This window comes from Prionailurus bengalensis, chromosome C1, assembly GCF_016509475.1.
Source record: "Prionailurus bengalensis isolate Pbe53 chromosome C1, Fcat_Pben_1.1_paternal_pri, whole genome shotgun sequence".
Taxonomy (NCBI): Eukaryota; Metazoa; Chordata; class Mammalia; order Carnivora; family Felidae; genus Prionailurus; species Prionailurus bengalensis.
In genome coordinates this window covers 17996918-18021366 of record NC_057345.1, presented here as the reverse complement: position 1 = coordinate 18021366, position 24449 = coordinate 17996918, and the positions used below count along the sequence as shown (strand labels likewise).

Sequence of the window (24449 nt, the reverse complement as noted above, 5' to 3'; positions counted from 1 at the left end):
AGTAAGCTTAGTGAGGACCTGCTTTGGCCAAGCGTTTGTGCCACGGGCCGGGGGGAGGAACAAATAAGGTATGTTTCTGCCCACCAGGAAGCTTGGTGGGGGAACCTTCACCAAACCCCTCTACTCTGGAAAACCTTGCCTCCTTCCTCTGTCTACAACTGGCTTTCTGCAAAATCGGTTTCCTGCTGGAATTGTCAGGTTCTCCCGTGTTGGGGGACTCCGTGAGAGTGTGCTAATCTCCCCCTCCAGGGGACGCAGGATTCTACTGCAGAGCGTCTGCCCCGCACACATGCACGTGCACACACATGAACACACGGTAGGGCACCATCTAGTTGAGATCATAGATTGTGGAGCCAACCTTCTTGAGTTCAAACCTTGGCTCTACCGTTTACCACCCGTGGGACCTTAGGCAAGTTCTTTGATCTCTCGGAGCCTCCGTTTCTTCATCTTCAAAGTAGGCATAACTCCTACCTTGTAGGGTTTTAAATGATTGAACACACGCAAAGCATTTAGCACCACTCTTGTGTTCTAAGTCCTGGTAATGTCAGCTGTTGTTGCTGTCATTACAGATGGCTTATCTTGCCTCCCAGTGAAACAGTGAGTTCCTTGTCTTGTCTCTTCTTCGGCTCCAGCCACCAGGGCACGCAGCCCAGGGCAGATGTGCCTGGTGATGGAGGTTAGTCACCAGATTCCTCATCCTCAGAGGGGAAGTGAGCATGAGTGTTCTCTCTGCCCAGGCTCTTTCGAAATCTGAGTCATGCCTTGACAACTGTCCCTGGAGAGATGCTTCAGCCTCAGCCCCCTCCCCTTTCACAACGAGCTCTGTCATTCACACCCTCCTCAGTCATGAGCAGACACCCCCCAGTATTACCCATTAAAGGGCCCTGAGGACACCTCCAGGAGGAGAAGAGTCTCCGTAGGCAGGTGACAGGGACCTGACTCTCTAGCTAGTGGCTTTGGCTGTGTGGCCATATTTCAAAACTATTAGTGGCCTCTGAAGTGATTGATGACCCAATATAGGGTCCCACAGTATTTCATTCGGTCACCCTTGGATAAGTGACAGCTTATACTTAGCCTCACCTGGATGTGACACGTTTGGGAGCCTTTTGCTTCACCCTGGTCCACTCTCCAGGCTCCCCGCAGCCCAGGAGGTAGTTTGGAGTATTGAGAGTTAAGTTTAGTGTTAATGATCATGAGCTCCAGGTTTCTAGCCAGACCTGAGTTCAAATCCTGGTTCTGCGTTTTGTTGGCCGTGACCCTGAGCTTGTTTGTCCGGGTCTGTTTCTTCCGTCTGTAAAATGGCAGCAGTAGCAGTATCTACTTCATAGACGGTTGTGAGGATGAAATGCATGTGAAGCACTTAACACGGCTGCTACCAGTACTGTTGTTACCCAGTGGGGGAGAGAGCACAGGACCAAGAGGCAGGAGGTCAAGGTTTGAGTTCCAGTTCTGCTTCTCCTTGGCTGTGTTGACCTTAGGCAAGTTAACTCTCTTCTCTGAACCAGTCCCTTCAACCGTGAAATGAGAGGTTTGGGTTTGAAGGTCATTCAGGTTCCTTTTAGGTAAGATTTGTGATCTGTGATTTTGAAGGTGCCCCCGAGAGAAAACAGAACGGAAGAAAGCGTTAGTGCCAGATGTCTTATCTGCCAGGATCACGTTTCACAAACACCAGCGACCTGGTGCCATCTTCAAAAGCTGATCCCCCACCTATGTACCCCGCATCCAAGCAGCCTCTAGGCTAAACCTTCCCAACCCCAAGAACTGTTTGCAAGACCCCACGAGGCTTTCAGGAGCCACAGCAAGGCCCCAGCAAGGCCCCAGGGAAGGTGTGGGGTCAGAAAGCAAAACCTGCATCACAATGACCTGGCCAGCCTCAAACATCACACCCCAGGATTTTGCTCTTACGGACGCCTCAGGCAGGAGTCGGTCTTCACTTCCTCAGGACGGATTAGTTTATGGTAAGGGAGGGATGTTTCCCCTGGAGCCTGGGGATGTAGTGATCTGTTATAAAACAGGCCCCGCCAGGGAAATGGAACGTTTTCTTTTTTCTTTTCTTTTTCTTTTTCTTTCTTTCTCCCCCACCCCCAACCCCTCGCCTGTCAAGCAGTCTGAGTCACCCCCAGCAGGGGACAAATGCTGGGGATAGAGGAGGCGTCTAGCATCCCTGGGAATGAGAGTCCTTCCCCGCAGGAGTGTCCATTAGAGCAGAGCCCCACTGAGTTATTCTTATGCCCTGTTTGACCCCAGGGGGATGAGATGGGTGGGGTTTACAGAAAATAAAAAACAATTGGTTTCAACTAGTTCTACCAGTTTTTACCCCCTACAGTAAAACATCACTTAACCATTTTAACACGCCACAAATTTCCCTTTGCAGAGACAATGGGCTTTGGAGGAATTTATTGGTGGTAAGGAACAGACACACTTTTTACAAAGCCCTTAGTGCCCAACGCGTGCTAAATATTTTATACCTATTATGTTATTATTTTTTTAAAAAATATTTTACTGTTAGGAAAAAATAGGCTTTTCATTTTCCAGGTGGGCAAACTGAGGCCCAGAGAAGTAAAGTGATTTGTTCAAGGAGGGTGTGGAGCTGGGACTTGAACCCGGGGCCAGAATTACCCCAGAACATCAGCGGCAGCCATAATTTCGTGTGCAAACTTGCCTGAAGCCACCACCTAGGTGGTGATGAGACATAGATCTGCCCATCTTTCACGAAATCTCAGACTCTGTTTTCTGGAAGCGCCACCTGATCATCCTCTGGTCCCCTGACAGCAGGGGCAGCTGCAGCCCAGGGCCTGTGACAGTGTCTGAGCCAGGACAGGAAGGGGAGGAGCTCAGCTTCACAGGCCTCTGTCCGTGGGTGTGGGTAGAGCCCTAGAGATTGTGATGGGGGACCCTGTGTTCCAGTCGGTGGCCAGGAACCTTGGACTCTTTCCTCCTCTTCCTTCTGTCCTGCAACAGCATCCAGATGCAGTCAGTCTTGAAGAGAACATTTCCATAGAATTCTGCATGATGCCTATCCTCTTCGGGCCCCAGTCCAGCCTGAGCCACTTCCTCTTCCAGCTGGGAAGCTTCTTTCTTCTTCCCACTTCCTTGTGAGGCTCAAGCCCACTCCCTTCCCCCACCCCACCCCACCCTTCCTGAGGAAGTAGCACCCTCTTCTTCACAGCTCCTGGCTCTCCTCTCTCTGGCTTTACTGTCCTGGGCAGTTTGCTCCATGCCTCTCCTGGATCTCAATTGCTTTTGAATTCTCTAAAGTCAAGTCAGGAAATCCCATAGATGTGTTTTTGGACAATACAAGAATGCCCAAGAAAAGGTTCTGGGATCAAACCATTCGGGTAGAGCTGCTCACCAGACCCCCTTAAAAATTAGCAATGCACAGTCAAGTCTCTAAAAGTCCAACAGTTAGGAAATCTGTTTTTTTTTTTAATGTTTTATTCATTTTTTGAGACAGAGACAGAGACAGAGCATGAGCATGAGCAGCGGAGGGGCAGAGAGAGAGGGAGACACAGAATCGGAAGCAGGCTCCAGGCCCTGAGCTGTCAGCACAGAGCCTGATGTGGGGCTCGAACTCAAAGACCGTGAGATCATGACCTGAGCCGAAGTTGGATATTTAATCAACTGAGACATCCAGGCACCTCAGGAAAGCTGTTTTGTTTGCTTTTTCAACCCAGGGTTTCCCAAACTGAGGTGGCCACGTAATCATCTTCCCTATCCCTACCAAATACCTGCAACAACTATAGAACCAGTGGCCCAGTGCAGAACCCACTTTGGGAAATTCTAATGCCAGCCTTCCACCAAAAGCAGTTAATCTTGCTTTCATTGATTTAAGCCTTTCCTGTTTCTTGGGGCTAATCTCACAAAATAAGGGGATGCCTGCCCAATAGGGTCTTCAAGAAAAATATACTTGATGGGGATGACGATTTTCTTAAGACTTGATGATGATGCCCAGAATAGATTAAGGATTTTCTAGAATGTGGAAGAAGGGAGAGTGGAATTTGAAACAACAACAGACAGGGTTTATCAAATTTTTATTTGTTTTCTAGTCCAAGGACCAAAGCCAGGGATGCAATGTAATGGAGAATGGTCAAACCAGACCCCAGTCACAGATACATTCTTTTTGAGTGAATGAATGAACAGTCTATCTGGTCAAAAAGTTGGGAGACTGAATGAATGGCCCGCATATGTGCATGCATGCATGCATGCATGCATGAATGAACGATCCAACGACTCATCCCCTGGCCCCAGACTCTTTCTACTCCATTTTATGCTATCTGCTATGGAGATAGATATCTATGTTTCTTCTCAAAACCCACATTTCATCTTCTGTTCAGGAATCCTAGGTGGCTCTCCACTGCCTTCAGGATAAAGTCCACATACTTTGTTCGACCTGGCATTTAAAACCCTGCAAAACAAAACTCCAACCTACCTTTCCATCCCTTTCTCACTATTCCCCATTGGGAACCCAACCCTTGTTCTAGCCACACTTACCATTCCCCAAGCATACTATGTTAACCTTTCTCCCTTTTTACCTTTTCTCAAGCTACCTCCTTGGCCCCCACTGTTACTTATTCAGTCCTAGCAATGCTTTGAAGCTCAACTTAGAACCTGCCACCCATGTTAAATGGAAGAAGCCAGACCTAAAAAGAGGACACTGTAGATGATTCCATTTATATGAAGGTCAAGAACAGGCAAAGCTACTGTAGAAAAAACAGAACTGTGGTTGCCTTTGTGACTGGAAGGGGCACAAAAGGGCTTGGTGGGGGGGCAGAATAGAAATATTCTCCATCTTGATTCTGGTGGTGGTTACACGAGTGTATACTTCCATTAAAATTCACCAAATTGTACATTTAAGACCTGTGCACCTATCTGTATTGCGCATTTAACCTAAAAATAAAAATCTTACCACTTAAGTCTCCCTGGCAATCATGCACTCCTTTGTCTATTGTTTTCTCGAAGCACTGTGTCCATATAGGTAGCACATCACTTATGTAGACTCCCATGAGAATTCTTCATGAGGATGTCTGCCTACCCCACTGGGGGTGAGCTTCCCCCCAGGGCCCTCCCATAGCAAGCACTGAATCAACATTGGTGAGATTCAGTTGAGGCCAGATTTCTGAAAATAAAAATAACAGGAGCCATCACGTATTAAGCCCCTGCTGTATGTCAGGCTGTATGCTAAGTTCCTTGCACACATATTTCAATATATATGCATGTGTTTAAACATCTATATCTGTGTGTGTACATATACACAGGCGCATACATATAACCCCCATGAGATAAATACATAGTAGCCATTAAGTCTGAAAACAGGCAAATACGAATAACAAAGAATAACAAATGTGAACGGTTTAGCTATGCTACATTATAATCCAGGCAAAATAATAGTATATTTCCAAACCTTATGGTCAGCATGTGATTGTGTACATGCGTGTATGTATTATTACCAATCTTCATTTTACACTGAGATACTGAGGCCCAAGGTCACAGAAACATGTAGTGTTGGCAATAGGATACAAACCCGGGTGCCTGATCTCAGAGTCGTCGAGCTGGCCTATTTCCAAACTGGCCTCACATAAATCCAGAAGAAATGTGAGCTCTTTCTGGCCAAGAGACTTGAAAGCAGCAGTTTCCCTGAAACTGCAAAGTGCATGCCCGCACGCGTGCGCACGCATGCGTGCACTGAGAGGTGTAAAGACTGTTTGGGGCTCCCACAGCTCCAGGAAGCTGCTACTTAGCAAGAGGAGGTCTTGGGTTTAGGATCCTAACTGCATCATTTATCAGCTGCGTGATATGACCTCCGGCAAGTTATTTAATATCACTCCGCCTGGGTTCTCCCACCTTTGAGGTCATGTAGTAACAGTGCCTGATCTACCTCTTGGTGTTTTAAGGGAGGGTTCAATGAGATCATGCATGTAAACCTCACAGCATGTCTAAGTTCTCAGTAAATGCTGGTTAAGTTTATTATTACCGTTTTGCTATTTTCGGTATGGTTACAACTCCCTGCCCTCCTCCTCCGCCCACGCTCCCACTCCTCCCCGCCCCCCCCCCCCCAACAGTTCTTTGGCTTGCTCTCAACGTCTCCCTTTCCTCAGAGGGTGGAAACCTAAGATATGGCCGTCTAAGAGCCGTTGTGACAGTTTTAATCATGAACAGTTATTACAGCAGCCAGCCAGCACAGGGAGTAAAAAGAACTAACCCGTTGGTGGGTGGTGACTAGGGGATCGCTAACTGATTTGGGAAAAACATGAATCTTGGTTTTCTTAAGAATCCTTGCCACCTGCTTTGGGATTCTCCTTGCCTGGTTCATTCTGAAATGAGGTGGCTGGAAGCCTTACATCAAGAGGAATGGGGCCACCGTGACCAGAGTGCCCACCTTTGAACTGCAGGTGAGGTCCAGGCCTTGGAGGTCAGGGGCTGGTGGGTAGACTGAACCCCTTCGGCTGGAACCTAGCCCTTTGGGATCCTGCGTGAGGGGGGCTGGCTGGGGATGAGGTTCCTCTCTTTGCAGGAGTTTGGACCTTGGTGTGCCTGCTCCTTAGCCTGAAACAGCCCTCTGGCAGTTGGAAGGCATGGCAGGGAAAAAACCCTGTTGACAGTTCAAGCTTTTGATCTTTTTGATTTGTAGGGTCAATAGGCTAGTATTATCTGAAGTAAAAATAACCGTGCTCATTGAGAGAAAAAAAAAAAAAAAACAATGAAAATGCAGATAAATATAATGAAGACTAAATTAAGTCACAATACATTTAATAAATAAATAACTGAAAATTTTTCATCCAAAGAGAACTACTGTGGCTCTTCCCTACCTTTTTCTCTGCCTACAGGAAGGCCACAGCCCCCAGGTTAAATGCACAGGCTCTCTGAGCTGGATTCTAATCCCAGCTATACACAGGTGGCCTGGTCTCCTAAACTGTCTGAACCTCATTTCCCCAGTTGTAAAATGAAAATAAAGACCGCATCTATGATATGAAAAAGTTTATTTAGAAGGTTTTTTTTTTTAAAGAAATGATCTATGTTGTAGGATTGACATAATCCCTGTAATTGACTCAATAAATGTTAGCTCTCATCGTGGCAAATATGTATCCTGACCAAAAAAAAAAAAAAAAAGATATCACTCCACGGATACTGTTGTTACCTGCTGTTTCTCTCCCATTAGGCAACAACGTGAACCTCTTTCCAGCATGAAATGTTCTATGAAGACCTTTGTATGGAAGACCTGGCCTCATTGACCAGGCACCCACTGAGGGACATTTGAGTTACATCCAGTTTGAGGTTAGTATAATCAATGCTGTATTAACATAACTACAGCTAAATCTTTGTGCCCAGCCACAACTATTTCCCTGGGGCCAGTTTCAAGAGGTAGGATTGGAGGATCTCAAGGGCAGGCACAATTTTATGACATTTAGTCCCTGTGACCGACTGTTCTCCGGAAAGGTGGTACCAAGTTCCTTTCCCACCAGCAGGGAACAAGAGTGATTCCTTCTCCACACCATCACCAACACTGGCCTTTATCATTTTTGCCCATCTTTCAGCAATTATTCTTGAGCAAGGGAATTTCTTTTATCTGTCTGATTCAACTGGGAACTCCCGGAGGGCAGGGCAGGGAGGTAGTCCCTTCATCTCCCTGTAGCTCCGGCACCTAATACATGTTCTACCCACAGTAAACACTCAAGAAATATCCGAACTGAGTCTCAAGCCAAGAGTGACTTTTTAAGTGCCCTGGGCAGACAATTCTTATTAAATGTGAGACCTAGCAACTAAGGATTCGACCTAGATGAGTTCAGGGACTCTACACAGAGGAAGACAAAGGCATTTCCAGAAGCACCGCGCCGATATTCAGATGTTAATCAGCCAAGTGATAAGTTCTGAGATCAGCCTGGGTTGGGGCCACTCATCTGCCAGCAGATTTGCATGAGATCCACTCCTGTTTCAAAGACTGGAGGGAGCTCTGAGCCAGGATACTTGGGTTTCGCACTGTCACCATTTTGGCGGTGGCCCAGGACACATCACTTCATCCTTTTGGGCCTGGTGTCCCTATCTGTTTGGTGGGGAGCTTAATAGTGTCTCCATCGAGGTATATCAACAACCATGGGGTTCTGCCTCCCTCTCCCTTCCAACACTTACTGAGGGTTTATGATGGGTGCTGGCACTGGGTTAGCATGAGACATAAAGAACTCTGGAAGTCCTGGCTTTAAAACCCTTGCTCTGAAACACTGTCACTATGTGCCCTTGGCAAAGGAACTGATGAGACCTGCCTTGGAGGGTTTGGTGGGAAGATTAAATATGCTCATCTGTGCAAAGCACTTAGGACTGTACTTGGTACCTAGTTAAGCACTCAGCCTCAGCAATGATTATCTGATTTAAGCTACACGGTGACCCTGTGAGGTAACTATTTATTATTTACCCCATTTTATAGATGGAGAAACATGGGGCAGAGACGTGACACAGCCCGTAAGGAGAAAGCCGGGATTGATCTCCCATCTGTTTGACTCAGGACTTTTTCATTTAGAATAGGAAATATTAATATTAAAATTGTTATATTAAATAGTAAAGCTGGAGAACGCTCCAGATCCCCTAAGCCAATCCCCTCGCCTGACAAGGCCCAGAGTGGAAGGGACTTGCCCAAGGACATACAGCAGGATGGTGACAGAGCAGAGCCGGGGCTCCAGGCTCCTGATGGCCACTCAGGAGCCAGATGCCCGGTGCCCAGGGGTAAGGAGGCCTCTCCCATTGGGAGGAGCCGGGGAGCTTATGGGGGTGTGAGCATCTCTGCAGCCCCGACCCAGGCCAGGTGCCAGGAGAAGCCACTGTTGTCACCGGCCACTGCAATTACTCCTTTTGTCCATAATTCTACGTGCGGGTCTGCTCCCAACTCCTGCCTGGATTTTCCTCCCTGCAGCTGCCCTCAGTGCCAAGGAAGGGTGACCAAAAGTGTCTGCTCTGGCTGCTGAGTCAACCTGTTCTGCATTTCAGGCCCTGAACTACCCCTGCCCCTGCCCACCCCCACCCCCCAACCCCCCAGCGGCTCACGCCTTCCCGGTCTTGTTTTCAGGCTAGTTTTTTGTAAGGATATGTTTTATTTAATCCAACACATGTAAAAAAAAAAAAGTGTGATTTCAACATACAGCCAATACAAATAAAGTGTTAACAAGGCATTTTATATTCTTTTCTTGTACAAGTCTTTGAAATCTGGAATTGACTTTACACTTAGCACACATCTCAATTTGAATGCTATGTTTCCAGGGGCTCGTAGCCAAAACATGGAAACAACCCAAATATCTGTGAACTGATGAATAGATACGCAAATGGTGGCATACACTTTCAAAGGAATATTACATATTATTCAGCCATAAAAAGGAGTAAATGCAAGATGAAGGAAACCTTGAGAAACTATGCTCGGTGAAAGAAGCCAGGATCAAAAGAACATATATTAAATGACTCCATTTATACCCTATGTCCGGAATGGGCAAACTCCTAGAGACAGAAGGTACATTATGGTTGCCAGGGGCTGGGGGCAGGGGAGAACGTGGAGAGATTGCTAACAGGTATGAGCTTTCTTTCTGGGGTGATGAAGTGTTCTGCATTTAGTGGTGACGGTCGCCTAACCTTGTGAATACACTAACAGCCACTGAGTTGTATACTTTCAAATGGAGAATTTAATGGTATGTCAATTATATCTTAATAAAGCAGCTAGTTAGAGAAAAATACATGAAAAGTGTGATGCAGTCCTACCCAAACAACAAAGTGGTCCTTCATAGGAAAATATTTTACGCTGAGTCAGTTTCCAGATTTAAATATAAGTTTAATTAAATTAAATGAAGTCTAAAAGCCAGGTCCTCGGTGGCACTAGCAGGCCCCAGTGCTCTGCTAATCCCCCTCAAAAGTCCTAGGCAGTGGGCATTCGGTTCTCCTTTGCTGTCGGACACACAGCTCTTAAAGGCGGCACCGCGGTGTGAACCCAGATCCACCAGCTCCGGTGGCCACATTCTTAGCCACTGTTTCCCGGGGTTCATTCATTTACTGAGTGCCCACCGTGGACCTGATACTCATTTGGGTACCCCCTCTCGCCCGGCCTTCCTCCTCACTGGAGCCTTCCCGCAGGGGTGCGTAATCTCCCGGGAGGTGGCCCCCCCTCAGAAGCTTGCAGCCTCACATCTGAAATGGCAGCTGCGGGGCAGCGGGCCCAAGGGAGGCCCGGGCCACTGGGAAGGCGCTCCTCGCCAGCCACGCCTGGCAGAAGGGAGGCCTAGGCACAGCCATCGCAGGAGCAGGCCCCAGCAGTCAGCCCACTCGCCGTTTCTCCCCGTCCCACGGGAAACTACCACCTGGGGTTCAGAATCAGCCTTCATCAGCCACAAATGTCGTTTGACTCCCAAACGGCCTATTGCCCTCCTCCTCATCTTCCAGGGCGTTTTTGTAAACCCCTCTTCTTCCTCCAATCAGGGGGATGGAACTTTCCAGGCTTAACTTCAGGCGGGGAGGGAATCAGGCTGTTCTCAAGGAAGCTGAAAGGAGTTAGTACCCGAAGCCCCTATCTGAGGCCTTGCCCGTCCCGGCTTCTGCCGAGAACACTGCCCCCCGAAAGGCTGCGAGAAAGAGGCTGGTTCCACACTCGAGGTCTGGTTGCCTCAACCCAGGTTGAACCGGCAAATTCCTCTCAACACCCCTCCCTCAGAGAAGTGAACGGTAGTTCTAACCCCCGGCCTTCAGGATAAAGCACAGGCTGGGAGAAACCAAACATTTGAGGGTTGTGGAAAGACAGCCGCTCCCACCCCTGCGTGCCTCTGTGACAGCTCTCACTGTGGGAAGAAGCCAGAACGAGGGGGAAAAATGTGCTGCTGAGTCGAACACAAATGACGAGTGATCATTTCTCCCTAGCTTCAACTCCTGGGCCTTGCGGGGAGGTGGGCCTGAATTGAGGAAGGGGATATAAAAGCCGAAATTAGTTACGACATCTAGATTTTTCTTTTGGTCTGAGTCCCCGAGACTGTTTGAGCCAAGCTCAAGTTTGAGGAATATCCTGGGGGTTACTTTTTTCTTGACTCTCGAGTATAATGTATGTTTGTGGAAGGAATTTATCAAAATCTCGAGAGGCAGTAAATACCCGAAAATTCAAAAACCACGTTACCTCACCATCCAGTGCTGATATTTTAAACCTTCCAAACTATTCTCCCGTCCACAAGTGGACGTTCCCCAACAAAACTGCAATTGCACACAAGGTGCTATGTTTTATAAACTTGCTTTTTTCAAAAGACCCGTATCAATGGGGTTTCTGTGTTGTTGTCGTTTAATGTTTATTTATTTATTTATTTATTTTCAACGTTTATTTATTTTTGGGACAGAGAGAGACAGAGCATGAACGGGGGAGGGGCAGAGAGAGGGAGACACAGAATCGGAAACAGGCTCCAGGCTCCGAGCCATCAGCCCAGAGCCTGACGCGGGGCTCGAACTCACGGACCGCGAGATCGTGACCTGGCTGAAGTCGGACGCTTAACCGACTGCACCACCCAGGCGCCGCAAACGTTTATTTATTTTTGAGGGGGGAGAGGGGCAGAGAGAGAGAGGGAGCCACAGAATCCGAGGCAGGCTCCAGGCTCCGAGCTGTCAGCGCAGAGCCCGACGCGGGGCTCAAACCCGCGAACTGTGAGATCCCGACCTGAGCCGAAGCCTGGCGCTTCACCGACTGAGCCACCCAGGCGCCCCGAGTTTGTTGCTGTTGTTTTAAATGACCATATGGATCGTTGTGCAGCACACTAGGTGAATTATTACTAAAACCAGCAATGATCCCTGCAGCCTCCTGGGAGATGAACATGATTAAGCCCAGTGACTTCAGGGTGGCTTATTAAGGAGATAAATTCCATTTCTTCTTGTTAAGCGTGGCTGTTAAAACACTCACAGCCCAAGATGAAAGGGAGGGGGCGTGGCCGAATCAGCACTTCGGATCAGCCACCTGTTTTATTAAGCGTGCCCGTGTGTCCAACACGGCAGAACGAATAGAAAGGTGCTTGTGTCGACTGGGACTGTATCTCACCTCCGGCCCTTCCCCTGCCCACCTCAGCCCGAGAGAGCTTGAGGCTGGGGGCAAAGGGCCTCGGGAGAAAGCACCTCGCAGAACTAGAAGCTCGGAAAAAAAAAAAAAAAAACCCAGAAGCTCAAAAAAAAAAAAAAAAAAAAAAAAGTGGGGAAGGTGATAGGAACTTGCTGTCTTTGGAGACCAGTTTCTGGCCCTCTGGATTTTCAAAGAGCGTACGTACAAAACCTCCGCTCCGGGCCGGTTGTCTGCATGGTGTCTGTTCTCCAGTGACCGGACGTGGTGAGCTTACGGCCTTTGGCGATTAAGAGGCTGCCCTTGACCTGAGCTGAAGCGGCTCCCACCTGCCCACTGAGATGAGCCGCCCATTTCTCTCAACCTGTCCCTTGTCCTTCCCAGCGAAGAAACCAGAGTTGCCTGGGACAATGTCAAACTTTGCGAGGTCGTAAATGACCTATAAAGATCCTAAGACAGAATGCTCAGGAAGGAGGAAACGCTAATTAAGGAAATCCTGAATGTCCTAAGCCTGCTCATGAATAAGAGGGACATAATAACAGGCAAAATGGAGAAGCTCGTAAATTAGGATAAAGCCCCAGCCTCGGCGCGGGTGGGACCTGGCAGATGGGAACCCAAGGTTCATTTCTGGGGTTAATGAAATCCTGCCCGGTCCTCGGGATTGCCTAATGCCAGGCACGGTGTTTCCTTCCTGCCTCGCCGGGAGACGTGAGTAAGTCTGAGACAAGTGATCACGGCACAGTCACTGAAAGCCAGAGTGATACTTGCTCTGGGCCACAGAGTGAAGTGGGTCACCGGAGATGGTTAGAACTCCAAGCTGTGTCTTAGAGAGGTGCTCCCAGAGCAGGAAATGACACCCCCTCCCTTTCCCTATTGGGCATCTTTGTCTCTCAGTCATTTATCACAGGAAACAAGGGACAGGAAACAGGAAACAAGGGACAGGACTACCTAGGGCTTCTTCTTTTAAAAAAAAAATTTTTTTTTTTAACGTTTATTTATTTTGGGGACAGATAGAGACAGAGCATGAACAGGGGAGGGGCAGAGAGAGAGGGAGACACAGAATCGGAAACAGGCTCCAGGCTCCGAGCCATCAGCCCAGAGCCCGATGCGGGGCTCAAACTCACAGACCGCGAGATAGTGACCTGAGCTGAAGTCGGACGCTCAACCGACTGAGCCACCCAGGTGCCCCAACCTAGGGCTTCTAAAACCCCTTTCCCTCCCAGAGCTCCAGGCTCTGCACCATGGTTGCTACAAGCCTCCAGGCAAAGGATCAACACATTCAGCTAGAGGGAGACACTCTGGGATCAGAGACGTTGACTGACTGGGGTCCACTCACACAGCAAATGGGGGGGCGGGGGAGGAATCTGTTTCATTTGCTTTCCACCAAAGATTCTGTTAAAGATCCCACAATTTGATGGCTTAATATAAGCAAAATGGAAACCCCGTGACTCAATCCACATTTTCATGACTCAGAATCTGGAGAAAATTGGGGATGTCACATGTGGCACGTCTAATACCAAGAGGTTTCTTCACACCCTGATGACTGTATCTATGCAGACTCTTCATCAATAAACCTTAGCACTAACAACAGCGAAGGAAGGGTATCTGACCCTGACCGGACCCTTCTCTATTCCAGGCATTTCCAGATACCTATGTTTTCTCACATAGTTCTCACATCCAAGCTGGGGGATGGGGTGGGGGGGGTAGCGGGGGGGAATCCAGGCTCAGAGAGGCGGTGTGACCGCCCAGGATCACACAACGTCACAGCCTAGACTCAAACCCAGGGCAGCTGGGTTCTAGAGCCCAGTTTCCAAACTGTACGATTACAAGCAGATTTTGGCACTGTTCCAGATGCAGGCTGGGGTGGAGGTTAAGATCACGGGCCATGAGCCAGAAGCACCTTGGAGCCTGTCTTGGCCACTTGCTTTGGGGCGAATCGCTTTGCCTCCCTGAGCCTCAGTTTCCTCATCTGTAAAACGGGGTGGGGGGAGGGGGAGAGACAATAGCTTTTGTGAGCATTAAATGAGATACTTCGAATACAGTGCTTAGCTCCCTGGGCTGGGAGTGCCGGCTTCTGGTAGCACCCAGGTGGGAGGGGTTGGGGAGGGCCCAGGCAGAGCTCTTAGAGGAGCCGTGGAAAGCGGGGCTCATCATAGCCACAATTTCGATGAAACCCGTAATTATAACCGCTCCTGCCACCCCTAGCCCTGGGGCAGTGATAGGATCTTTGCAGCTCTCCAGGGTCAGGTCTGATCACCACACGGATGGGCAGGCGCAGGGTGCCGCGGGAGACGGGTGGGGGACAGATGGGAGGGGGTGCTTTTCTCTGAGTCAGGCAGCAGGACACGCCCCGAAGCACACCGTGGGGCACCCCCACCCTACCAGAGAAGCTGCCTCTGTCCCTTTCACAGGAGGTTACAGAGGGAGATCCAAAGCCCTGGAGTTTCTGCCCATCTTCTGTTTTTTGGGTTTTGTGTGTGTGTGTTTTCCCCCAAAGCTCATATGCAACATGCTGAATTCGAACTGAATTCATATTAAATATCAGCTCTTGTCAAGCGAACTCTTATCACGTACCAGGCTCTGGGCTAAGCACATTTTATTTATTTATTTATTTATTTATTTATTAAAAAAAAATTTTTTTTAACGTTTTATTTATTTTTGAGACAGGGAGAGACAGAGCATGAACAGGGGAGGGTCAGAGAGAGGGCGACACAGAATCCAAAACAGGCTCCAGGCTCTGAGCTGTCAGCACAGAGCGCGACGTGGGGCTTGAACTCATGGACCGCGAGATCATGACCTGAGCCGAAGTCGGACGCTCAAACGACTGAGCCACCCAGGCGCCCCATGGGCTAAGCACATTTTAGATATAAATTAATTTAATCCTGACAACAGCCCCATGGGGGGTGGTATCAGTTGCTCCCATGTAGCAATTACTATGGGCCCCTTTGTATAGATGGGGAAACTGAGGTTCCAAGAGGTTAAGTAACCTAACCTGCTCAAGGTCGCAGGGCTAGAAAGTGAGGCCTCAGGCCTGAGGGTAGAACATTCTGGACCTGGCCACGTGCTTACTGCTACCCTCTGAGCTACTATTTTTATCCCCATTTGGCAGATGCACAAACGGAGGCTCACCGTGCTAGCCGATGTCAGAGCCGGGATCTAGTGCCAAAGCCCATGCTCCCATCTTTATACCAGACTGGCCCACCATCCGGACTTCAGTGGACATGAATGATGGGCAGGGGAAGGGGTGGTTAGACAGTCCTGCCCCTGGGAATAATCACAAACCCAGAGCCCTGCTGAGGTGTTACCATTCTCATTTTATGGATGAGAAAAATGAGGTCCAGGGAGATGAGGTCCCTGCCAGCCAGACAGCAATCGGGCTCAGACTTGAACCCCTGTCTCCTGACCCAAAGGCGTGGTGCACCCCTCCTTGCAATCAAGGTGTCCAAAATTCTCCTCCAAGGAATTCATTCCTTGGGTCACGAAGGGGTTTGCTCTTCAAGTCATTTAAAAAGTATCTGTTGAGCAGTGACCTTGTTCCCAGCATGGTGCTGAGTCAGGGGCTTTCAGACTTTTGTAGAAGCTCAGGGGCTCCAAGGGAGGGTCCCAGGCACTGTTTTCCTTGAACCTGTTTTATATCAAGATGCTCATAGATTTTCTTTTGGAGAGAGAGGTCCACACCTAAAAACGCTTGAACATTACTATCTTTGATCCTGAGGACACAGAGATGATATGACATGTCCCTGGCCTTAAAAAGCCATCAGGGGACAGACATACAGCCAGATCGACTGTAGTGCACAGCAAGCTTACCCGCCACCCAGGTAGGTGTGAAGTGTGTCGGGAACTCAAAAGAAATGGTTAGCTCTGGGGACAAAAGAGAGGGCTGAGTGGTCAGGCGAGGCTTCTCCGAGGAGGGGACATGTAAACCCAGTTTGCAAGGATTGGATTCTCTGAGCAACTGTGGCGGGGAAAAGCATTCCCGATGGAGGGAACAGCGTGGTAAAGGTGTGATGAAAAATGGTGTACGTTGAGGGAGCCCCAAGGAGCCCTGGAACTGAAGAGTTGGGAACACCATCGTGCTATCATCAGCCTAATGGCTGACAACACGACCTCACGGCACCCAGAGACTCATGGGGCAGATAAATCACAGAGCACGGATCCATAGAACAGATGACTTTGAAACTGTCACTACTTTTGCCGTCAAGATATTCATTGCACCTGCAGGGCCGGAAATACTTCTGTTCACCATGCCAAATGCCGGGTGAGGCTTTTGCAGAGACATGAGCTATGCAAAGCTCCCTGCTCTCCGGCACCCCCACATCTGTGGTGGGAAGGGGTGCGAACGTGCGGCCCAGGCTGCCGGTCAATGAGAATTTCTTAGGGTGGGCTGTGGCCGTGGGAGACAGGCTTTGGGGCCGATCGAGAGGCTGGCAAGGTGTGACACATTCCACCCAGGACAGCCAGGGAGGGCTTCGCGAGCAAGGTGGCCCCAAAGTTTGACTTGGGACGTGGGGAGGAGTCCAGTGGACAGGGGTGGGAGAACACATTCTGGGCTGAGGAAGGAACAGCAACGGGAAAGGCCTGGAGACAGGAATGCACGGGGTGTGACTGGAGAACAGGGAGCAGCTGGGCTGGGCTGGGGCACCGAGTCGGAGTCGAGTCGGTGGAAAGGGGAAGAAGGGGAAGGAGATAAGACTGGAAAGGTCTGTTGGAACAGGCGGCACAGAAATGGGAAAGAGGCAAGCAAGGGGAGTCCGGACCCAGTGATCTGGGCGGCAGAATCTGGGCGTGGTCCCGACAAGCCTCGTGTTATCATCACCCTATGGGATGTCCACCACCTGGAAGGTGCCTCTGAGGGACAAGAACAACCACAGCCCAGAGGGACAGTGGCCCGTAGTGGCTAGGAGGGCAGGGTCTAGAGCCAGCCGTGTGGATTCAAGTTCAATCGCCCTGCTAACCGGCCCTGTGACCTTGGGCAATCTGCTTTGCTTCTTTGGAGCCTCAGTCTGCTCCTCTGTAAGATGGGGTCAGTAATACTTCTAGGACTGGTGTGGAGCTTAAATTGGTTCACACACTCAAAAGACACAGCACAGAACCGATCGCATCGAAATCGCACCTGTCGTGCAAGTGCCTGTTACATATCCCCTGGCTCATTTCACTGCTTGCCCTTTCCAGCTGTGGTCAGAGGAGGAGGGCTCCGATGTCTCCGTCCGATTCAGGTGTCATTTCACTGGATTGTTTGGTTACTCAGTTGTCAGGCATTCTGCTTCCTCCTTTCCTGTCCCTCTTCGCAAGTACATAAGGGTCGCTAACTGTTCACCGCTTCCTTCTTTTTTCCCCATTACTGTGTTTAATCTCTTCAATATTAAAAGTTTCTTTTTTTTGGATAAATCTTTTTTAAAATTTTCTAACGTTTATTTATTTTTGGGGGGGGGGGGGAGAGAGAGGGAGACACAGAATCTGAAGCAGGCTTCCGTATGTGGGGCTCAAACTCATGAACTGCAAGATCATGACCTGAACTGAAGTCGGATGCTCAACCAACTGAGCCACCCGGACGCCCCTGTATAAATCTTTTTGAATGTTTATTTATTTATTTTTTTGGGGGGGGGACGGGGTAGGGGCAGGGAGAGAGGGAGAGAGAGAATCCCAAGCAGGCTCCACGAGGTCAGCGCAGAGCCAGAAGCGGGGCCCGATCTCATCAGCGGTGAGATGGTGACCTGAGCTGAAAGGGCGAGCCTGACGCCTAACCCACGGAGCCACCCAGGCTCGGTTTTAATCTTCAAATGAAAAATTGCAATCCCCGCTCTGCTCCCAGGCCTTTTATTCGTAGTTTTATTAGAGTGCAAAATGTATCGGGGGCCATTTAGGATTTGAGATAACGCTAGATTGAGCCAAAAATATCAGTAACATTGGATACCACTTATGAAGCACACGCTGATGACAAGCACTACTTTGGATCTATTCTCCACGGGCTCACTGCCTTCTGCTCGTGCTGGGAGGGTTTTGTGGTGGGAAGTTCTGTTCACTCCCGGTCCCTATTTCTTCCACTCGGCGTTCACAGGGCGCCGGTCTCTGCCCGGCTCGGCGATCACAGGCCCATCTCTGCCGGGCCCCGTGCTGAGCCCGGGGAGTACTGACTGCCCAGGGTGAGCGGCTCTTCTGGCCCCGGGGCCCGAGTATCTGGACCGTTAAGCCATCACCCAGTGGGACCTGGGCTGAGCGTCTCGGGGGAATCCCAAGGAGCGAGCGGAGCCCCAGGGCCACACCGCCGCACCGGAGGTGACTGCAACTTTCGACATTCAGATGGTCGTCTGGGTTCGGCGGGACAGCCAGGGAGGGGAAGGTTGGGACAAAGAGCGTGCGTGCCAAGGATGTGAGCCCGGTGCTCTGAGGCAGACAAACTTCTCCAAACCTCAGGTGAACGTCCCCCTCCCCGCAGGGCACAGACGCAGGGGCGTGGGGTGGCGGTAACAACGGTGGTCGTCTTTCGAATTTTGAAGACCTACCAAAAAGTTGTCAGGCACCGCGTTGGTACAGAGAGAACACCGAGCTCAGATACTGACATAGCCAAGGTCACGCAGCCCCCCCAGCGGCCTGACACGGGTACCCGGAGCTTGCGGTGGGAAGAAGGCTGAAGAACGGACAGTCGACCCTCATTATTCGCAGAGTCTGTGTGTGTGGAGTAGCCAGCTTGCCAAGATTTATTCGCAACCCCCAAGTCAGCACCCGAGGCACCTTTGTGGTCGTTTTTGGACACGCATCCAGTAGGGGGGGTGGGGGGGTTGGGTGGGATACGAACTCCCCAACGCACACATTCCCAGTTGACGATAAACAAGGTGACGCTCCACCTTCTTGTTTCGGGTTTGGTTTGTTTTGTTGAGTTTTATTTATTTATTTTGAGAGAGAAAGAGGGTGCGCACATGCGTGGGTGGGGGAGGGGCGGAGAGAGAGAGAGAGGGAGAGAGAGGCTGTGAGGTCAATGTGAATAAATCAGCAGTTATATTAAATAAGGTGCATTTAAACAGAAACATGCCAAACAAGGTTACAGATTGATCAGTTGATGAAACGTGATCAGAGGCTTGCAAGAATGTTCGCCTGTATTTCCCCTGGGAGCAGTAGGGACTTCAGAACAGAACTATCACAAATGATGAGAAGCCACTGTATATAACAAAATGGGAGTTCTTTGTTGAACGTGCTTCCCTCCCCAGCCCCCCGCCCCCGAGAGACATATACATACAGAAATACATATGTATACGTGTAGTCTCATTCTTTAAAAACTTTTTAACAATTCAGAAGAAAATGCAATGAAACATTGAAAGTCCACTTTTATTTCCCTATCCATACCCCTCCCCGTTCATAGTTTGATGTTTTGTTTCCAGACTCTTAAAAAAAAAAAAAAAACATTTCAGGGGCGCCTGGGTGGCTCGGTCGGTTGAGCGTCTTGACTTCGGCTCCGGTCACGATCTCACAGTTCGTGAGTTCGAGCCCCGCGTCAGGCTCTGTGCAGGCGGCTCGGAGCCTGGAGACTGCTTCCGATTCTGGGTCTCCCTCTCTCTCTCTGCCCCTCCCCTACTCTCTCTCAAAAATAAACGTTAAAAAATTAAAAAAAAATTTTTAATGTTTTATGATTTTTCTGACCAAAGTGAACTGATTTCTAAATCCTTAAATCAGATTCATATATATGTTTACAACCATATCCAAAGACATGTGTCCCTCTTTTGGGTTGTTTTTCAATTAACCTACATGGGAGACTACTGTCTATTTAATTGTGCAATTTCCCTTTCTCATATAACAGCAGGCTGTGTGCTACTTTCTGTGATTTGGTCCCTACAGACCTGCCTCACTCGTTCTAAATATCTGTGGTGTATTCTCTCATTTATTAAGCTATTTCTCCCTTAGATGGTCATTTACGGTGTCTTCATTTTTCATTATTACAAACATTTTTTTTAATTTTTTTTTAACGTTTATTTATTTTTGAGACAGAGAGAGACAGAGCATGAACGGGGGAGGGGCAGAGAGAGAGGGAGACACAGAATCGGAAACAGGCTCCAGGCTCTGAGCTGTCGGCACAGAACCCGACGCGGGGCTCGAACTCACGGACCGCGAGATCATGACCTGAGCCGAAGTCGGCCGCTTAACCGACTGAGCCACCCAGGCGCCCCTATTACAAACATTTTTGTTCGTGCCAATGAGGGGGTTGCAGCCAAATCAAGGTCCCTGGGCCCTTTTGTAGGTGGGGCTCCCAGTCCTTCCCAGAGGTCTCTTCCACTGGGAGAGCTGGGCGAAGGCTGGTGCAGATGTGGGGCAGAGCCAGAAACAGAGCTCCGGTTACTTACTGGGACAGAAACAGGTGTCTGGGAGGGCAGGGGGCGGAGGGCACAGAGCGGTGCCCCTGGCAGTGCGTGTGGTCCCATTCCTCAGGCCCTTGTGCAAACACCTGGCTTTGTCACTGGCTGAATAGGACAGTCAGCCCCAAATTAGCACTAATGTGAGGGCGTTTAACCCTCTGTGAGGCCCTTTGAGAAAACACAAAAGAACTTTTTCAGGGGCTGGGCTGTCCAGCCCAAACAGGTCTGCCGGGCAGGAGTGCCGGGCCCTGGGACACTCAGCAGCTGCTCTCTTTGGGCCAACCCAGCAGGTGGGGTTCTGAGCACAGCCCAGGGTCCCGCAGGGGCCTGGCAGGCTGGGGCCACCACGCAAGGGGGCAAGGGGACAGGGTCTCACGGCAGGTTAGCGCCTGGATATCAGGGAGACCCTCGGAGCCTCAGTTCCTTCATCCATAAAATGGGGATGGAGAGTGTAATGACTCCAAGAGCTTGTTAACAAAGTGACGGGAGATGATCCCCGGACTCCTTCTCCGGGAGGCCTTTCCTGATCACCGCCGTGCAGCAGCTCAGAGATCCCCCGCCCAGCTCCACACTTCTTTCCTATTTTCTTCACCTTCCACAGCACCGGCCGCCTTCCAACCCGCTGGAAGCCACGCCATTTACCCCATTTATCGTCTGTCCTCTCCAGCCATCAGCTGCAAGAGGGCAGAACTTCTGAGGTCTGGCTCATCTCCTCGCTGTGTCCCAAGGGCCTAACGCAGTGCCTGGCACACGGCGAGCCTTTGACAAAAGCCAGCCTCGGTGGCGGCTACCGTTGGCATGATTCTCACACTCAATGTAGCTCCCCAGGGCACATAGACGAGCAGCTTCCTGTGGCACGGGGCCATGCTTATCAGGATTACCACCCTCCTCAGCTCGTAAACCCAGGACTGTTTGGGCCCGTGAAAACCCACAGCAGAGGGCTGGGCCCGGCCCCCCCAGTTTTCTCTGAGTGGAGGGTGGGCGCACAGGGGCATCTGTCAGCGTGCGTGTCTACCCGGTGTGTCTTTGGCGTGGGGGGCTCAAGGGGCCACACTGTACCTCAGGGGCTTCCCTTGCCCTCAAAATGGAGACAGGCTGTGACTGTGTGGGGCGAGCAGCCCGCCGCGTCTCGCCGGGCGTGTAGCAGCCTGCGTGCGCTCAGCGTGCAGGGCAGCGTGGGCGAGGCCCTGGGTTTGCCCGTCCCAGCGGCCTGTGCTTCAGAGGAGGCCTGCCCGGGCCTGCCCGCCCCTAATCTGACCGCACAATCAGGGAACTGACTGAACCCCGAGTTCTAGGGGGAGCTCGGCCACGGGCCCAGGGCTGCAAGGCACCCCAGCGAACGTCACGGCTTCTGCCACAGTCCCCTTGGCCTTGGCCCGGCCTTGATCTGCAAGATGCCAAGTCTAAGGGCCTCCCACGTAGGCATGGGAGGCTTTAGAGCCGCCGGCCGCCTCCTGATTCTGAAAGGGACGTTGGTGTTTCCTGAGGGCCAGAGATGGGTCAGACCTGTGTGAGGAGCCGGGGACGGGGGGGGGGGGGGGTCGAGCCACGCAGACCCAGCCTTGCCCTGTGAAGCTCCCCGTCCGGGCCGAGGAGGCAGGTGTTAAAAAGAGTCCAGAGGTACTTAAGCTGAGGCGGAAAGAAGAGCACAAAAGACTGTGTATTTCTGGGCGCAGGCTAGACTGGGGGTGAAGAAATAACGTGTGAACTATGCCCAAAAGTTGGTGTCCCTCAGGCGGAGGGGCTGGGACTGGGGTGGAGTGACAAGAACCGTGTCTCCGGAAGAAGGAACAGCGTGTGTGAAGGCCCAGAGGCAAGCTTACCCACAATGTGATTTCGCTGAAACTGGTAGCACCCCAAGAGGAAGCATCTTATTTTGCAGACGAGGAAACCGGGTCCTCAGGAGGTCCTCAACCTGCTAGGGCTCCACAGTGGCACTCCGAGCCCGCGGGGTCTCCCTGGGGACTCCACCTGAGTCACCCGCCCCTCCGAAAGGCCAGTCCCCTTTTCCTGTGGCAAAATGTGCAAAAGGCTCAGGATTTCTGGCGAGGAGCCTCGTCAGGTAGGAGAGAGGGCGAGTGGGAGTGGGAAAGAGGAGAGCCCGCTTCCGAGGTTACCGGGAAGGCAATTCTGGGACTCAAGCATCCGTTCCCAGCCGGGTTCCGCGTTGGGTGCTGCCCTATCTGATCCACCTCTCCTGAAATGAATCACCGTGCAAAGTGGGCCAGATATGTGTAGGGAAGTAAATAAAGTGAACATGTGGCCCAGTTCCCTGCTCCTGGAGGAAGCAGCTCTCTGGAGAGTTTCCAGGTAAAGCCGAGCGTGTCTTGCAATTTTCGTTAATCACACAGTTGATTTTCCCCACGCGATTGAATGAGGTCAGCTCCAAGAGGTGACAGACAGAAGCAGGGGGTGGGTGAGGGGGGCGGGGGGCGGTGTACACAGAAGGCGCACCTGACAATTCCTGGGGAAGGCCTAAGTGGGGCGGGGCTCACTCACTGCGGCCTGTTCCACATTTCTTTAAATGTTCTGTGAGATGCCCTCCTGTCCCGTGGTCACAGCCATAGCTTGACAACACCCTGGGCTGGAGAAGGCGATGTCACTTTTGAGAAAGCGTTAGATGGCATTCTCCATGCTCCCTGACGGGGACAGGATGACCATGATTGGGGCCCCCAAGTGGTAAGTGAGGCCGAGGTCCCACCTGTCCCCACGTAGCCACACCCACCTGGGTGAGCATGGAGGAGCCAGGCGGGAGGCATCCGTGTAGGCAACTTGTGCAATCCCCCCTCTGCCCAGGTGAGCCCACGTCTCCCTGCTTCAAGCATCAGGGGTGCCAACCTTGCCAGTGGTCCAGGGGCCTTCGAGAAGCGGCTCAGCAGGAATGTCTGGTCCAAAGGGCAAAGGGGACCCCCACCCGGCTTCAGGAATGGGCTTTCACCCAATCTTCCGTATCCGTTCGGAGGTTGACGGAGGATGGGGGGGGGGGGGGGGAGGTGCTGGAGACATTAGAAAACTCACTGCAGAAACAACTGCCCGAGACCTTCTAAAACGGGGCACGTGGCAAGGCTAGGTAAGTTGCCCGGGGTCCCACGCGGTCACGCATGGCAGTCAGGACCGGACCCAGCTTTGGGCAGGCTCCAGGACCCCTGCCTAGCCCTGGATCAGTATGTCTGTGGTTAGGTACATATGGAAGAAAGGGCCAGAAGCATGTACATCAAAGTGACTGCTGTTTACCAGCGGGATGAAGAGGGGACCAGGGAGGGGCTTTTGCTTGCTCTCTTTCGCATTCGTGGCTTGTCTCACTTGCTTTCTTGGCAACTTTTTACCGTCTCATCCTGCTATGTTTGGACATAGGCAAAAGGGTGTTTTTGCATCGTGGCTCCAATCCGGCCACGTTTACCGACGGCTTTAAAACCATCCTAAGGCAACACCACACGTGGTCAAGGACACGAAGGCTGTTGTCTAAGGGTGGTTGCTCCTGAACCCACTGTTGCATCTCCTTGCACGTGGATACACGTTCCAGATGTGGCACGACTGTTGCTGGAGCGTCACTCGGCCTTTCAGAGCAGAATCTTCGAAGAATCCGCGAGGACGGGGGAAGGCGCTAATGACGAAGAGTCAATTCTAGGAAAGAGGATATGACGCTGCGGATAGAGTATGATGCCAACTGTGCGTTGAAAAAGATTCTGTAGGGGCGCCTGGGTGGCGCAGTCGGTTAAGCGTCCGACTTCAGCCGGGTCACGATCTCGCGGTCCGTGAGTTCGAGCCCCGCGTCGGGCTCTGGGCTGATGGCTCGGAGCCTGGAGCCTGTTTCCGATTCTGTGTCTCCCTCTCTCTCTGCCCCTCCCCCGTTCATGCTCTGTCTCTCTCTGTCCCAAAAATAAATAAATAAACGTTGAAAATAAATAAATAAATAAATAAATAAATAAATAAAGATTCTATAGAAGAAGTGCTAGAAAAAAATGCACCAAGTATTAATATTGGTTATCTTTGGCTGCTGGCGAGGTCGTGATGACTTCAAGCTTCTTTCTACTTTTACTTACTTTCTAACTTTTCTG

General features: G+C 50.8%; 1 long non-coding RNA gene across 1 annotated transcript; it reads left to right on the top strand.

The window, feature by feature from the left end:
* Positions 1–6073: 6073 nt before the first annotated feature.
* Positions 6074–9160, top strand: LOC122482097. Its single transcript, XR_006296988.1, has 3 exons — positions 6074–6389; positions 7157–7272; positions 8417–9160. It is a non-coding gene; the product is annotated as an uncharacterized LOC122482097 (long non-coding RNA).
* The last annotated feature ends 15289 nt before the right edge of the window (positions 9161–24449 follow it).